Consider the following 18182-nt stretch of genomic DNA (forward strand, 5'->3'; position numbering starts at 1 on the left):
GGATTGACTGTCTAACTCGGGGCCATACATGAACATGGGCTGAAAGCACAATTTACACTTAGAAATATTTAGAAATATTTTTCTAAAGCAAAGAGCTAAGTCTAACCCGGGGCCATACATGAACCCGGGATAGAAGCACAATTTACACTTAGAAATATTTTTCTAAGGAAAAATCTAAGTCTAACCCGGGGACATACATGAACCTGTGCTAGAAGCACAATTTACAGTGAAAAATATTTTTCTAAGGCAAAGAGCTAAGTCTAACTGGGGCCATACATAAACCCGGGCTAGAAGCACAATTTACACTTAGAAATGTTTTTCTAAGGCAAAGAGCTAAGTCTAACCTGGGGCCATACATGAACCTAGACTAGAAGCACAATTTATACTTAGAAATATTTCCCTAAAGTAAAAAACTAAGTCTAACCTGGGGCCATTCATAAGCCTGAGCTAGAAGCATAATTTACACTTAAATTTTTTTTCTAAGGTAAAGAGCTGTCTAGCCCGGGGCCATACTTGAACCCGGGATGGAAGCACAATTTACACTTAGAAATATTTTTCTAAGGCAAAGAGCTAAGTCTAACCTGGTGCCATACATGAACCCGGGCTAGAAGCACAAATTTACACATAGAAATAGTTTTTAAGGCAAAAAGCTAATTCTATCCGGGGCCATATTGTTAGTGTTTGTGCCCTAGAGACAATACTATGATATTTTAGTTTCAGACATTAGGATTATTAATGTTTATGTTCTATCGATTATTCCCTTTATAGTTTATTAATTCCTAATTTAATGTGATATAAATGTTAGATTAATAAATATCCTTGAAATATGGTATGCAATTATATATCTCTAAGTACGTAACTTAAAAATGAGATTATAAGAATAATATAAATATCCTTGCAAAAAGTGTTTGATTCATTTATGTGTTTACTGGTTTTATGATGATAACATGTATACAATATGCTATGACTGATAAGCATGCGATTTGTATGTTATGTTTGATGTCTGGTTTATATTAAGTGATATAAATTGGTGTTCAGATGATGTATTGACATGATCTGTTAAACGGAGAATGATTAGTATGTATATGATACATGCTTCTGAAACTACATATGATGTAGTAGCGGCAGAGACTGGTTCAGATATGATCTGTAGTCCTGAAATTGAGATTTATGTACAAGACAGGTCTTCTGTTGATGCACAAAACTGATTATCCGTTGATGGAATTATCCGTTGAGGGATTTATCCATTGATGGATTTATCCGTTGAAGTATGATTTATCCGTTGATGGATTTATCCGTTGAAGTATAATGTGCATTATCCGTTGAAAATTATATGCGTATGTATGTATATATTTTGAATATATGATACTCATGAGAGTTGTATAATAATATGATGATTATATAATCTGTATATAAACATATATATATATATATGTTTTGTTTTTGTTCTTATTCTATGAATCGTATTTGATACGATTCTGAATCGGATGTAGCGGATTTGCTGAAATCTGGGTCTGGTGTCCGATTTTGGTGAACGAATAAGCTATTTCATATGGAATCAAGCGTCTGAATGAAGCTGATAGAAAAAGCTATCATCGACTGATCTTTAAGGATTTTGACGTCATTAAGACCCTGTAATCAGCGATTTAATTTTTTTAGAATTTGATTCTGATTTTTCTGATTTTTTCCATATTTTATTTTTATGATTAGATCATGATGGGTATGATATGTTAAGATCGTATTATGTGTTCTAACATGTCATTATGTGTTAATTGAGCATGGTGGATGGTTATGGCTTATGACCTTAGCTTAATGGTTTTGGTTTTTTAAATACGGCTTGCATGTCGTTTAGTTTTGTAATTTTTAAATCTCGAATATAATTTGAATTCATCTTGTAAGTTCATTATATTAGTTTTTATATTTTATTCTTGGAATTTACATGAAGAAATGAAGATATGAAGATTTGAAGATCAAGGGTAATCCCACATGGAAGTCATCCAAGGAAGCAATACAAGAGAAAACATGTAATAGTTAGCTTATATTTATTTTTCACCTTAGATTGACTTAGATCTTTGTCATTAGCTTAATGAAGATCAAATAGGATAAAGCCATAACCAACCACGTTTATTTATTGCACTTTACATATATATGCGCATATGATGAATGTATATGTAGAGTAGTTTATAAAGATGCATGCTTAATTAGATTAAGGATGTATGTATTAGATACGACACCCATGTCATGCTTGCTAAACAAGATAAAATCTGTAATGACTCAAGATTTTAAAATGAACAAACGATTATGAGATTCTCGTGTTTATGAAACACGAAATAAAATACTAATCTTCTTTATCTCCGACATGGGGCGATTTTGTCAAAAAGCGAGTTCATTGAACTTGTAAGGTTGTGGGTTTTAAGCGAGACCGTTGTGACTCCCTCACTACCTGAAAATCAAACCATTGACGAATATTGATTTGAAGTATTTTATTCATGGAAAAATTGGGAATCTTTTTATGATGGGATCATGATCGTTTTAAAAATAACAAAACCCTAAAGTTAATATTAAGTTGATCAGATGCCTTCCAATGAGTCGAATGCGTCTACCCCTAGATCGATAAGGAGTGGGTTCACCAAAGCGAAGTACTCCCATCTATCAAGGAAGATGTGTTGAAGTATATTGATACTTTTTGACTACTGGGTTTGACTTACCACAATAAGATTGTGAACTTAGAGGCATAGAGTTTGGCGAGATTTATTAGATAAATATGAACAAATGTCGTTCCATCAAGCTATCCAAGAGTTCTATAGTTGATATAATTGACAAATGTTGTCTACCTAAATAATCATGTTTTAAGAGAAAAGCTAAAGCTGACCTAACGCATGGTAAAATATGGATCTTGGCTCACTATAAAGGATATATAGGATATTATTTCCGAATTAATAGTTAGGGCTATTGATTTGATAAAAATAGTGGGAGATATATATTGTGAATATATATATATATGAATAATCACTTGAATATAATTTAATGATCATTTGTAGACTAAATCATTTTATGTACTTTAATATTATAGATATCAAATGACAAATAACACATATAACTTCTCTATGTAATAGTCCTTGAGAAGGACAAGCTGACATGAAATAATTTCCTCGATTGATATGGGAAGTTGAGGATTGTCCTCAGGTTCAAGGATGTCACTCAAACCCCTCCCTTATTTCTTCTAGATGAGAATGAAACATGTGCTGAACAAAATGCTTACCATAAGCAAATTGATTATGCAACTGATATTTCATATCTCATGCTTGTAATTATGAGTACTGAGCTTTAGGAGCAATAAGAGCATAACGATGCTTATGATATGATTGAGCACCTTCAAAGGATGTTTGAAGAATAGGCTCATCAGAAAGATTTAACAATAATAAGGCACCATACTTTTGCATTAATGGGAGAATGATATCCGATTGGACCACATATTCTAAAGATGATAGGTATATGTACCTTCATATTTTGGGTTTCAAGAATAGTCTAGAGACTCAGCTTGATTTGATCAAATAATCTTTGAATAACTTCTATTCTTAGTTTTCTAAGAATAAAAGGAATGAGATAGATAGAACATCACCGAGTTATTAAGCATGTTTAGAACTGCTGAAAATAACACGGTAAAGGAATGAATTACGTCTATATTGATGGTGTACACATGGAATGCAAATGGGAAAGGAAAGTGGACATGCAAGGAGAAGATTTGATCTTATTCGGTGCCAAACCAAAGTCCAATCCCAAAGGGATTTTGAAGCCTGATAGTGGTGTTGCTAAAGGAGATGATTGTCATTTCTGTGGAAACAACTGGATGATTGGAAGTTAAATTATCGAGCTTGTTTGGAAGATCTAAAGAAGAAGACCAACAATAGTCAAGCTTCAGGTATCGGGTTAGAATTGGAGCAAAAGTTGTTGCTCTAGTTGAAGGAACTCGATACCTAATTTTGTCCATAAGACGAGATTGAGAACTTGATAAATTGTTATTACGCGCCTTCCTTTAGCGGATACATTAAATCATTTTTTTATCAGGACAAGAAAGATTTTCATTTTAAATAAATAAATATTAGTTGTTTATTCTATTTCAATGATAAGACTTATAATGTTGCACAATTAGTTAACAATTTATACGTTCTAAGATGATTCAAATCAAACATTACCTCTAGCATTGTCGTTAAGCCATATTAATGAGAAATGCATTTCTGAGTTACATATAGATGGATACTTGGATAAGTTTGATTTTAATCATACGAAAGATATGAACTTTGTCTCATTGAAAAAATGACTAAGGCTCTGTTTGGGATTGCTGTTAAAAATTGTTGTGCTGTTAGAAAAAGTGCTGCTGAAAAAAGTGCTGTTGTAAAAATCAGATGACTGTTTGGTAATTTTTTTGATACGTATATATGTTGATGCAAAAAATTAAAAATAATGATGCTTTTGGTAAGGTTTGATGGTGAAATCAGCATCTGCTTCCTGCAACAGCTGAAAAGCAGCTTTTTCTAAAAGCATGGGGGGGCTTGCTTTCTCTAACAGCAGCTTTTAGGCCAAAAGCACTTTTCCGAAAAGCAGCTTTTAAATTTTACCAAACAGTTTTTTAACTGCTTTTCAGCAAAAAGCTGCTGTTGCTGTCTGCAACAGCAATACCAAACATACCCTAAAGCTTCTTTTACCGGATCAGGTGAACGGGCCACCACACGATTAAGACTTATACGTAATGATGTATGTGGTCGAATGCATATGATGGCAATGGGTGGCTTTTACTACTTCATAACATTTACTGTTGACTTCAGTAGGTATGAAAATGTATATCTTATGAAGAACAAATCTGATTCTTTTGAAATGTTCAAAGAATATAAGGCTAAAGTAGAAAAGCAAACAGAGGAAAGTATAAAAAATTTACGATCAAATCGTGGAGGAGAATACTTAAGCCTCAATTTCAAGAGTTTCTTGAAGGAGTGTGATAGTGTATCACAACTTACTCCTTCTGAAACACCTCAATGGAATAGAGATTCTGAGAGGAAAAATCATACCTTGTTGGACATAGTGCGATCGATGATGAGTCAAGCAGATCTTTCATTCAGTTTTTGGGGTTATGCTCTAGAAACGACTGCATATACAATTAACCAAGTTCCGACTAAAGCGGTTCAAAATACTCCGTATGAGATATAGAGTGATAAATGTAATAGCATATCATTTATGAAAATTTGGGGACGTGAAGCGTTTCTAAAACGTTTAGCCTCTGACAAGCTTGGACCAAAATTAGATATATTCTATTTTGTGGGATACCCAAGTGAGACTACGGTATAGTTTTTATAATCCTTCCAAGAACAAAGTGTTTGTTGCTCGGGCCGCTGTATTTCTTGAGGGAGAACTACTTTCTAAGAAAATCAGTGGGAGGATAATACGTCTCGATGAAGATCGAGAACCACATGATAACATTGAACCAGAGTTGGAATAAGATCAGGATGTACATCAAAATGTTGAAAGTAATCATGTTCAAGAAACACAGGTTATTCGCAGATCTAGTAGGATTCACCATGAGTCCGGGAGAAATTATGGATTTCTTTTGACTCAAGATGGTGATATGATGCTTACGAATAATGATAAGCCTCTCACCTACCAAGATGCTATAAACAATCTAAACTTCGAGAGATGGCTGGAGGCCAAGAAATCCGAGATGGAATCCATGTATCAAAATAAATTATTGACTTTAGTTGATCCACTAGAAGGGTTAAAACCTATAGGGTGCAAGTGGGTTTTCAAAAAGAAAACTCACATGGATGGTAAAGTACAAACCTATAAGGTGCGACTAGTGGCAAAAGATTTCAAACAAATTCATGGTATAGACTATGATGAGACTTTTTCACCAGTTGCTATGGTCAATTCCATCAGGATTTTGTTAGCAATAGTTGCTTACTTTGACTATGAGATTTGACAAAAGAATGTGTTTTCAAGAAGGTTAGTGGGAGCCATGTGACATTCCTAGTATTATATGTAGATGACATATAATAGATATGGAATGCCTTACCTTCTCTACAGGCTATTAAGACTTGGTTGAGAAATAGTTTCTCGATGAAAAACTTAGGCGATGCTACCTATATATTAGGGATCAAGATCCATAGAGATAGATTGAAGAGATTAATCAACCTAGTCGGAGTACATACATTGATAAAGTATTTTATGATGTAAGAGACAAAGAAAGGATATGTTTCGATGTCTCATGAGATAGTGATCTCATAGGATAACTACCCTAAATCATTAAATGATAAAGGCCGTCTTAGAAAAGCTCTATATGCTTCGACAATTGGATCTATAATGTATGCAATGATATGTACTTGTCCTGATATTTCGTATGCTTTGAGCATGACGAACATATACCAGTCTAATCCAGGTGAGGGTCACTGGATAGTTGTCAAGAATATTCTTAAGTACTTAAAGATGACTAAAGATTTATTTTTTGTGTAAGGAGAAGATAGGGAACTAGTTGTAAGGGGTTACACAGATACTAGTTTCTTAACCTAATTTATGGATAGAAAAGGATAATTATGTGTCTATGCCTGGTTTGTGTTTTGTCTAAATATAATTGATGTTAGCTTGGATAGTTCACAGCAAGAACATTCACTACGTCATAGATTGCTTTAAGAAACACCCAAACTGTGTTGCTATAGACCCGAAAAAATATTGCTAAAGGCCCAAAAAGGGCTAAGACAACATCAGTGCTATGTTGACTCGTAGCTAGTTAGTATAGGTATCTATAGCAACACAGCAGTTATTCTATTGCAACACAACATATCCTGTTATAATATAAATCAATAGCAACATACTCTGGTCACTGTAGTAACATACTAAGTGTGTTGCAATAGACCTTATAATTTCTTTCAGAAATGTGAGCCCTACATGTGGGGCCCACATGTAGGGCCCCCACAGATGGGCCCCACATGAAAAATTATCCTTTAATTTTCATAAATATAATAATAAATAGACAAACATTTAAATTCAAAATATTAATAAAAAATATTTTAAACATAATTAAAGTAACAACTTAAATTAAATTAGTTAATGTAAACTCATAAATTATGACAAAGAGATGAATCGAAGTGCTATAAAAACTAGGTTCTAGTGTCAACACGTCCTTCTCTTATCTCATTATGTCAATAATAACAAACATTCATCTTACGCTATCAAAACCAATACTAATCTGTTTGTATAGTATTAATGTGCAGATTTAGGCTTCTGTATATCTTTTCCATCACAAAAGCAGCGCTACAAGAAGTCAGGTCCCGATCTCCCAACAACATTCTTTTATCAACAAAGAAAATAGCATGCCTGAAACAAGCATATGTTCAAATCATTATATTATTTGCTCACATTGTTACAGGATATATAATTCCATAAAGTATTATAATATTGTTACCTAAAATTTTGTGGTGCAGGCCAAAGACATAATTTTAATACGAGTAAAAAGAAAATATCTCCTTTTAGTGTAACTATAAGTGGTGCCCTGGTTTATAAGCACTCATTTGGAAGAAATTTGAGAATTAATAACTTCTAAATCCAAAACAGATAGCTAACATGATGCATATCACCTTTAGGCAGACATAATACAATTACCTACTTGCCCGAGTGACTGAATGTAGAAGTCCGTGTATACCTGTTGCAGATCCTCTAGCCCAGAAGGATTATCATGCTCTATCCATGAAAAGTCAAAACTCCCCGATCTAGGAGTATTTGTGGAGGATGTTGATGTCATCCTTTCAGCAAAGAAGGGTGGACCCTAGATTTACTTAAATCATGAGTGTCCCCTGATATTCATTCTGGACAAATTATATAGATCGAAGGACCAAACAAGTCACAAATGGCTTAGTCTGGATTAGTTTAGAATCCCTGTCTTCCAAAATTTACTAGAGACCAAAGACGGATAAGTCAATAAAATTTTAACATACGGTACCTCCCGTTCAACTGGATTGTTTGAATTTTCTTGCCAGCACCTCAAGTCATCTACTTACAATTACCATAACCTGAAACCCAGATAAAAAATTACATCAATATTGAAGATAAAAACAAGAAAAGAAAATGCACAAAATGTGCATTCGAAGGAATAAATTTAAAGCTACTTACTTGGATCATTGATTGTAATGACACCAGTGCCAGAGAAATCACAGTTGAATGCATTTCGTCCATTGGTCTGGTAGTAAGAGTTCATGATGAACTGAGCAAGAGCCATAAAATTATTTGGATCAAAACAAGCACCACCGGCCTGAATGGGTTTACAATCAGCTCCTTTGCTGCACACATAGTAAATGTTAGCTTGTAATGCTGCATCAGATGCGTCTGGTTTTTCTACACAAAATTTCACACCCGTTCCAGCTGGTGTGGTAGGTTTTGGTGTAGGCTGCGGCTGCGGATTTAGCTTTGGTTGCTGCGGCTGCGGCTACGACTGCGGATTTGGCTTTGGCTGCGGTTGGGGATTTGGCTGAGAGAACAAGAAACAATTAGGCTCTCTAAACAATACGCCTTTAGTTTCATCCACTGATTAGAAATAGTGAAACAGATTACTCTTTTGCACTAGTACTTATTTTAAAATGTACTTTGGTATAATGAGGACAAAAGATGGGGGCCTGATTTAAAAGACTCATCATATACAGTAGTAAGAGCTAAATATGGAAGGACAGGGCAATACCAACTTGTGTCTTGACAGATAAAATCACCACATCATTGTCTTGAACAACCTGAGTAATGTGATGCCCATTGAAACGAATGTTAAAGAAATAAACACATATACAATGTTACGGTTAGCTTCTAATATCTAAAATGAGACTAAACAAAATACAACCACGCTGCTTCTTCCCAAGTAGACCTTCTAAGTTCCAATCATATCAAAAAAGTAATAACCACGATTCGTACTAAAGTTTCACTTAGTTACAAAATTGAGTATAAACTAAATTGACTCTACTCCTAGTTAATTCTTCTTCAAAGATTATAAATTTAAGACAATAACACACCATTTATCAATCTATCCGTATACAAAATGAGTGTGGTATTCGGAAACCATAGGAATAAACATAAACTGATATATATATATATATATATATATACATAAATAATAAGAATAGAATAGGGAGACTTGATGATTGTGATCGAAAACGGTGACACATAAGGATTGAAAAGCGGAAGATGAATTGAGATGAGCGATTCAGATGCTAGTAAGGGGTAAAAGACCAGATTGAACAACGCCTTTGGCAATACTCTCAGCCATTTTTCCAGCTCCGTTAAACCCTAGCTTTCATGTATCCATCAGAATTGGTTTAATATCCGCGATATATCATATCATTATTTTGCTATTAAATAATTATTATGTGAGTTCAGTATTTATTCTATGAGTTAATTGTTAAATGTTATATGTACTTGGATATTCAAAAATAATATTAATTGAGTATTTTAATTTTTATATGTCCAGAATAAAACATAGATAATTGTCATATCTTCCTAATTATTTTTATGTTGATATATGGATTTATAAGGATCATATGAAATTTATAAAATCTTTTTCCGAGTATTTAAAATCTATTTTATAAAAACGGGAACCAACCGACGTCAACCGTTGTTACGTTTTTGGAACCCGAAACTCTTCCGAGAACTCCTTCCTAACCTAATTGTAATATTCCGAGCATATTCCATGTTTCGACTTTTTCGATCCGGCGTACGGTTTGTCCTGCGCGGGTCCCGGCGCAACATTTTCGATACAATATTCGTTTCGGTAAATCAATAAAACCCGTATTTTCGATAAACGGGAGCTTTTATTAAACTGTCACAATTATCACTTCGTAATACGTATAACCAGGCGCTGAGACCAAGACCGCAGTAAAAATTGTACTGATTTGGATAATTATCCCGAAAACCGATACCGTTTGGATAAGTTTTTACAAATAAATGTACCGTTTTATATCCGGAATGATCCAACGGGATACTGATATTCCGCAAATATAAATAGCCTTTTTCCGTATTTTATTTCGTATCAAAATCATTTACAGATAGTTAATTCTATAATTTTCAGAGAAAAACCCTAATTACATAAACTATTCTGAGAATCAAACAGCAAAACGAAGGCGTTACCGATCTCTGTTTTCAAAGCTTGAGTAACCAAAACGAAGGATTTGAAGTGTTCTATCAGATTTCGAGCTTTGTTTCACTGCATAATCAAAGGTTTATTTTCTGGAAATTTATTTATTTTCGAATTAAATTTATTAAAAATATGAATTTTTGTTCGGATGATTGTTTGTATGATTTGATGATTGCATGTTGTAGAGCTTGTTTTCCTGATGATTTTGATATATTATACGTCTGACTTGGAGTTCAATAACATGTTCAAATTTGAGTTTGATTTTCGAATTTTAAAATTAGGGTTTATAACCCGTATGAATGTTCTTAATTGAAATTTGGGGGTTTCTTATTCTGAAATAGATTGATGTTGTGGTATAGTGTATTGTATTCTCTGTGAAATTTGCAATCTAGTCGTACAAGTTTCATGAATCAACGAGGTCTGTAGAGAAGGGAGTTGTGTTTTGAAGTTTACGTCGAACCCGCCGGAAACCGGCGAGTTTCTTGATCAAATTTCGGCCAAGTCTGGGGTTATTGATGAATTTTGATGGCGGATATAGGTTCATGGTGTTGTGTAGTTTAATTCTGGAGGTGATGGTGGTGGGAGGATGCCGGAGGTGAGTTCTCCGGCCACCCCCGATTTTCCGGCGACTGAAACTGCAAAATTGTAATTTAGTCCCTGTATTTTTGAAGATGGTGAAGTTTAGTCCCTATAGTTTGCAAAGTTTTCAAAAATAGGATTCCTGTTTATAAAATGTTTAAAAATCATATTTCCTATTTATTTTTATTATAAAAATTCATTTTCAATTTCTGAAAATTCTGAAAATTATTATTTTAATTCCGAAAATTATTTTTAATTTAAAAATAGATCTAAATTAATTAGTTAATTAATTTCAGTTAATTTTTAATTAATTAATTGGTCAATTAATTCAAAAATTAATTGATTAATTGATTTAATTAATTATTAATTGATTTTAATCAATTATTTAATTAGATTTAATTATTTAAAAATGATTTAAAAATTCCAAAAAATAGTTTCGAGCTTTAAAATATTATTCTAAATTATTTCCAAAGCTCGATAATTAGTATAAAATTGTTTCGGAGCTAGAATTGGCCTACCGAACCCTGTTTATTAACCCGAAATTGATCCAACGACCCGTTTTAATTCCGAAAAATGTTTTAAAAACTATTTTAAATATCAGAAAGCCTATTTATGACCCGAGACTTCTTTATTAATAATATATCATTGACTAGGTGATGTATTATGTGCTATATGTGACTTGTTGATTGACTATCAGTCTATATATTCAGTGTTTACTTGATTATTGCATAACTTTCAATCCGTTAATCGGATTTGGGTAAAACGAAGGGTAAATAGAAGTATGTGTTGAATAGAACTCTATGAGTCGATTATTGATAGATGCTTATGATATGTGAGCAGAAGAGGCAAGGCGTAGGAAAGGGAAACAGGTAGTTGAGGAGTAAGACGATTGTGATTGGAAGCGAGTGCAGTGTAGTAAGCTAATACCAGGCAAGTGTTTTGAACTTTCTCGAGATATTATAGTGATTGATAGTCCTGTTTTATATTGCAAGTGCTTTGAAGCACTGAACCCTAACCATGAATCCAGTTATTGATCTTGAGCCGTAACCTGATTCTTTCTAGACCATTGATTGTTGTATACCCAAACACGAACCTCAAGTATACGATCCTACTCCACAAATACATACAAACTAAATATTAAACACTGAACCAGATTGCTTACATACAAACTAAATATTGAACACTGAACCAGATTCCTTTGTTATCCAATTCTTTCATTGCCGAGCATCCAAGCTTTGAAATTACCTTATTGATCCTTATAAAGATTGAAACCCTTTCATTGTTAAACACTCATTATTGTTAATGATTCCGATTATTGATTATTATTGCTTATTCAGTTATTATGTTAGAATTAGATTGTTTTTATAAAATTGTGGACCAGATTTGTGGTCAGACCATATAATGGTCAAGTTAGGCCAATGTGTGCCTTGGATCCAGTAGTTAGAGCAGTGCTGTGTGCTTTGCTCGGGGTTAGTGCGTGACTGATCAGCAGCCTAACCTTGGTTTTTAACATGAAAATATAATATCCAATTCTAAATCATAATCCATTGTTCACTTGATATCATAATCATGTTCACTTGATGATCATTATTCTCAGTTTTGTCATTGTGACTTGCTGAGCTAGTTAGCTCATTTGTGCGATTTTATTTCTGTTCTTTTCCAGTTAAGAAGGAACCAGTTGGTACCGCGGATCCCCAGTCCAGCGCGAGAGCTAGGGGTTTCGGTTGATCGAGCTAAGCTAGTAGGTTTCTTTTGGGATAATTTAAGTCTGTAAAAGTTTGTAATAATGTTTAATACTCAGTTTTGAGTTTGGAATAGTTGGGATTTGAACAGTATGTAATATAAGTAGATGTGTGGCTTGTGTGCATACTTTAACCTGTTGCGATCCGTGGTAGTTGATAATTAGGGTCACTGCATATTATTGTTATCTTTATTATTATTATAAGCAGGTTATAAATAAGGCGTGTGTGTGTGTGGACCCTAAACTTCTGACCCGGGTTCGTAGGGCGCCACAATTGGAATCGGAGCGGTCGATATACTTGTGATTACTACTTGCGCGCTTTATGACGGAAACAAAAATCTTCCTATCCCAATTGAAATAAAAACCCTAATTGAACCCAAACATATTTGAACCCCATTTGAAATGAACTCATCTGCTCATATCCTAATTAAACCCGAAACCCTTGAATCCAACCAATATTCGTTGTTTGAAGGTGTTTTAATCTTTTAATATTTTGACAGTAAGAAAAAAAGAGATCGAGAGGGCGTGGAGACAAAGAAAAGGAGATAAAACTGATTTCCCCTTTCATTTAGTCCAAAAATTTCATTTCCCGCTTGATCAAAATTTATCCGCCCAATCCAAATTTGATCAGGCCGGCCAAATTCATTTTTTAGTTTAGTAAATATTATTATTTTTTAAATTTAATATTTTAGTGATTTAAATATAATTTAATTATTATTTTATTATATTAAATAAAATATATTAATCTTAAATTTATATAAAATATTAAAATATTTATAATATATATAATTTATTTATTTGGAGAACCGTAACTTTTGAAGAAAATTCATAAGTATTAATCTAACATTAATTAGTTTTAACGAATTATTAATTTAATTAATTTATAAAAATTTAAAAATAATATGGGATATTATTTTTTATAAATAAATAAATATATATATATATATATATTAATCATTTTAATCAAAATTTATCATTTTATATTAAACTAATGATTAAAATCTTTTCATTTAATTTTAAATCAAAAACTATTTAATATTTAAATTTTAAATATATCATTTATTGGTTATGCTTTTACTTTCACATAAAAAATTATAAATTATTTTTATTCAAATCAATTATTTTAAAAAAATAATTTTTGGTTATCCAAATCAAATAATTATAAAAATAAATTATATTTTTAATTTAAATTTAATTTTTTTTATTCTTAGTCTATAGCAACACATTGTATCACGTTAGCTCTTCTTAACACCTCAGTGGCCTATGACAACACAGTCATATAGCTTTAGTAACCCGCATAGTGTAGGTGTTGTGATAGGGTGAAAATTTCACTTCTATTATAACATAATCTAAGGTAACACCCCTACTGAAATTTTCAGTTAGCCATCTATGGCGTAGTGATTTATGATTCTATGGAAGCCGAATATATTGATGTTTTCGAAACAGCCAAGGAGACTGTTTAGGCATGTCCTTAAGCGATGTCACCTTATTAATGAGATTAATGATCAAGAAGATATAAATGTAAAGTGCATAGTAATGATAGTGTTGCAGACCCATTGACTAAGGCTTTGTTGCAGCATAAGCATGATGGTCATACTAGTTCCATGAGTATTAGATATATGGGTGATTGACTCTAGTGCAAGTGGGAGATTGTTAGTGTTTGTGCCCTAGAGACAACACTATGATGTTTTAGTTTAAGACATTATGATTATTAATGTTTATGTTCTATCGATTATTCCCTTTATAGTTTATTAATTCTTAATTTACTGCGATATAAATGTTAGATTACTAAATGTCCTTGGAATATGATATGCAATTCTATATCTTTAAGTACGTGACATAGAAATGAGATTATGAGAATAGTATCAATATTCCTGAAGGTCCCTAGTCGAGTATTATTATTAAGGGACAATAATAATGCATTAAGACTAATGTATTTGTTCACTGATGATCACATCTCATTGATCATAGATATAGTGATACTAAAGTAAAAAACAAAGGCAGATGTATATGTACATGGTGGTGGACAGACCCAATGTGAGATTCTACATGTCTGTTGTGTCATAAGTAATTCTGACGGTGATAATAATGTAATGGTCCTTACACCTGAAGTCATTATATTTCTATACGAGAATTAATACACATTGATTCCATTAAAAGTTATCCTTGACCGGGTAATGATAAAAGTGGACACTGAGTATATTATGAATCATATGAGAAATATGAATGATCTAGATGGGATTTAACCCTCCTATTTTAAGAGTGATATTATTGGCCTCTTCTGTGAGCTAGACTATGAAAAGCGTGGCCACGCTCAAATGTTGATTTGATATGATACCCTACTCATTGATCAAGGAAACTTGGATTAAACTATGATGAGGATGACACATTACATGTCTCTAGTTTAATCTATAATATTTGGTTAAAGGAATTATATTATATTGTACATTATTCACGAAAGGTTTAATCGATCATCGATTTAATTATTATTACTTGGGTAGCAATGATGTATTATTAGATACCACTCTTTGTTTATAATTTAAATATGAGATATTTAAATTATTACCAATGTAATAATAACCTATAGGGTCGCATAAAGAAAGCATGGAGGAATATTTAATTTAAATTCAGATTTGAATTGAAAAAAGGAAATTTAAAATATTTATTATTAATTAAATTGGACTTAATTAATGGGATAAATGAATATAGAATTCGTATATTATTAAATCCAAAATTCAGTTGTTATTTAGTAATTGAGTTAAACTTAACTATTAAATAAATAGAATTTCAGATTTTAATAAACTTTAATGTGGATTAGGATTGTTGTTGGCCTCTCTATATAAACATCCTTAAGGCTAAAATTAAGGTTACATTTTTGTTAGATAAAAACATAAAACCCTAGCAGCTAAAGGTGAGAGAGTGGGAGAGGGGAAAACAGGTCCGTTCTTGGTGCTAGTACACGCCTCCTCCGTACCAGTTTTCGTGTGGATACCTCTACGGCGTAGATCGTTAAGGCGGGATATGTGGTGTTCGGTTAAAGCTAGGATCTCATTTTGACAACCATAATCGTAAAGCTTCTTAAGGTAAACAATCTGATCTAGGGATTAAATATCTATTTTTCGTATGGATCCTGCGGCGGGTTTTGAAAAACTCTGATTTTTCACATTTTAATTACTATTTTCGTTGCGTTTATGTTCTCGAAACCCAACACATACATGAACTCGGGCTACAGACATAAATTACACTTAGAAATAATTTTCAAAGGCAAAAAGCCAATTCTACCCCGGGGCAATACATGAACCTGTGCTAGAAGCACAATCCAAACTTAGAAATATCTTTCTAAGAGCCATAAAGCTTAACTTAATCCGGGGCCAGTCACCAACCCGGGCCCGTGGCAACTTCTAACCACTTAGAAAATTTTCTAAGACAAAGATCTTAAAGCAAAATAAAAGAGCAAAGAAATACAAAGAATAAAACAACCATTAATCAGAAGCAAAATACAGCACAACAAATATGGGCCAACAAATCATAGTTTACAACATTTTAGAAAATGAAAAGTCAAATACAAAACCCAAATCATGCGTCAGGAGCAGCAGGGAGGAAGCTAGGGTATGAACCATCAAACAGCTCCAGTTCACCAAGTCCGGCTCCGATAGCTTTCTTTGCCTTAATGAATTCCTGGAAAAAGCTATACCAGTCGGCCTTGGGATCAGTCTTCATGTGCATTTCGGCAACCACCCAACTACAAGCAATTCTCGGAGCACCTGTCCTAGCAATTTCCAGGTCAAACTTCGAGGACTTCTTATAGTCTTGAGTAACCTTCTCTACCGACTTCCACTCAGAAAGCTGCTTTTTCAACTCAACAATCTCGCTCTGGAAGTCCCGGACCTCCTTCTCAGCATTCTCTGCCCGGGTAGTCACGTCATTGAGATGCTTGTTCAACCCGGACAAATATGTATCCCTATAAGTCACGCTGGATCTCAACTCCTGGATCTTAGTATTTTTCTCCACAATAAGCTCACGTGTTGTCACACCCCCGACTTAACAATATATAATATATAACTATTACAATATTTAAAAGAAAGTAAATACACTGAATCCAAGATCTTACAGTTTAGGGTTTGGAACAGCCCAACACTACTAACTACTACAACTGGTTTTAATATCGAGTCCTCACACAAAACTATCTCTTATTCTACCTGAGCTCGGACATACGCATCGGCATCACAAGTCTTACGTGCTGTCTGCTTGAATCTAACCATAGCTGCTAGCTGTAATATCAGGGTTAAAGCAAGTAGTGAGCCAAATGCTCAACAAGTGCTAAATAATACGATACAAAATATAAATCGAGATATATATTAAAGAATGACAATGTGAAGATATAACTAATAATAACAAGAGATGAACTTTTGGGTGATTGTAACACCCCCAAATCTGGGATCGGGGATCCGGGTTGTCACGAGTTCCATTTCCCTTAATAACACCCAATCTTAATAAATAATCAACTACTCTGTACTGTGACCCCACCATAAACACACACACCACAAGTTATAGTCTCAGAGATGAATATCCAAAAATAATCACAAGTCGTTTTATTCCACAATTATCTGCCAATACACCTTAAAAGGTTTTCTGAATAAATTTACATTTCTTTGCCATTATTACAATTCATAAATATACATAAATCTGGTACATCAAAAGTTGAAAACCTAGCCTATTGGTAGTTCCTACCTCAGCTACAGCGACATCAACGCCTATAGGAAACTGCGGAACGTTTCCTATCCGCTCGCGAATTGGGAGCTTGGTCCTGTTCATCTTGTCTATCTGATGTTGTGTGATGAAAGAAGAAAGCAAGGGTGAGCAACAAGCCCACCGAAATAATATGTATAATAATTAACAATATATGAGCATTCTCATAGTACTCATGAAAGTCTTGGTCCAGAAGAAATGAACCAAGCTGATATCTTAACGCGACCAAGTCGCAAAATATTCAGTATATATATACATATATACTTTTCACAATCTTTGAAATCCTCTGACATGTATAATATACACAGAGTTCCAGTTTATAACTGTATAAAAATATCGTTTCAAGGTGATCTCATCTATCTAACCTTGTCTCAAGGTTTTTCTGAAAATCTTTGACATGCACAAGATAATCATTTACTAGATATAAGTTTAAAAGATGAAGTTACAAGATACTCCAATATACTTATATCTTTTCCGAATACTACTTGAACTACCACAGTTTAATGTATAAATAGTTCATCCCATAGATTAAGCTACAAGACAAAACTTGTATAGAATCAATCTTTAAAATATCTTCAAAATAAAATGAAGTTACGAGATACTTCATTTGATGCAAACATCATTTTGAAAACTCGACCCTGCCAACACTCAACAATCGCCCAACTGTAGCCTTTCTATCGAAGTGCTCTGGGTAGTGTTGCAGAAATATCCAATTGGATGATGAACTCATTACGGGAGTTTGCCGCGCCAGGAAGACCACTTACGATGATCAGTCGTAGTAGTGCAACCCCACCATTTTCTACATGTAGAGGAGAACCTGTCGGATTTACTTGTAAACCGAACACTGAACTCCTAAGGAATGGACCGTCTTAGCGGAACTTCCAGGCCATTTGGGCCAATATAATTAGGCCGGGCCGGCGCCACTCGACCACTTACGCCACTCCTAGTTCAGATGAA

General features: G+C 33.5%; 1 long non-coding RNA gene across 2 annotated transcripts; it reads right to left on the bottom strand.

The window, feature by feature from the left end:
• Positions 1-7076: 7076 nt before the first annotated feature.
• LOC141698248 (uncharacterized) lies at positions 7077-9060 on the bottom strand. 2 transcript variants are annotated; one of them, XR_012565019.1, is made up of 5 exons: positions 8717-9060; positions 8395-8509; positions 8155-8321; positions 7985-8054; positions 7077-7850 (listed from the first exon to the last, which is right to left on the bottom strand). It is a non-coding gene; the product is annotated as an uncharacterized LOC141698248 (long non-coding RNA). The 2 variants fall into 2 exon arrangements; XR_012565018.1 differs by having other exon boundaries at positions 8155-8509.
• Positions 9061-18182: the final 9122 nt, after the last annotated feature.

Source organism: Apium graveolens, chromosome 11, assembly GCF_009905375.1.
Source record: "Apium graveolens cultivar Ventura chromosome 11, ASM990537v1, whole genome shotgun sequence".
NCBI classification, from domain to species: domain Eukaryota; kingdom Viridiplantae; phylum Streptophyta; class Magnoliopsida; order Apiales; family Apiaceae; genus Apium; species Apium graveolens.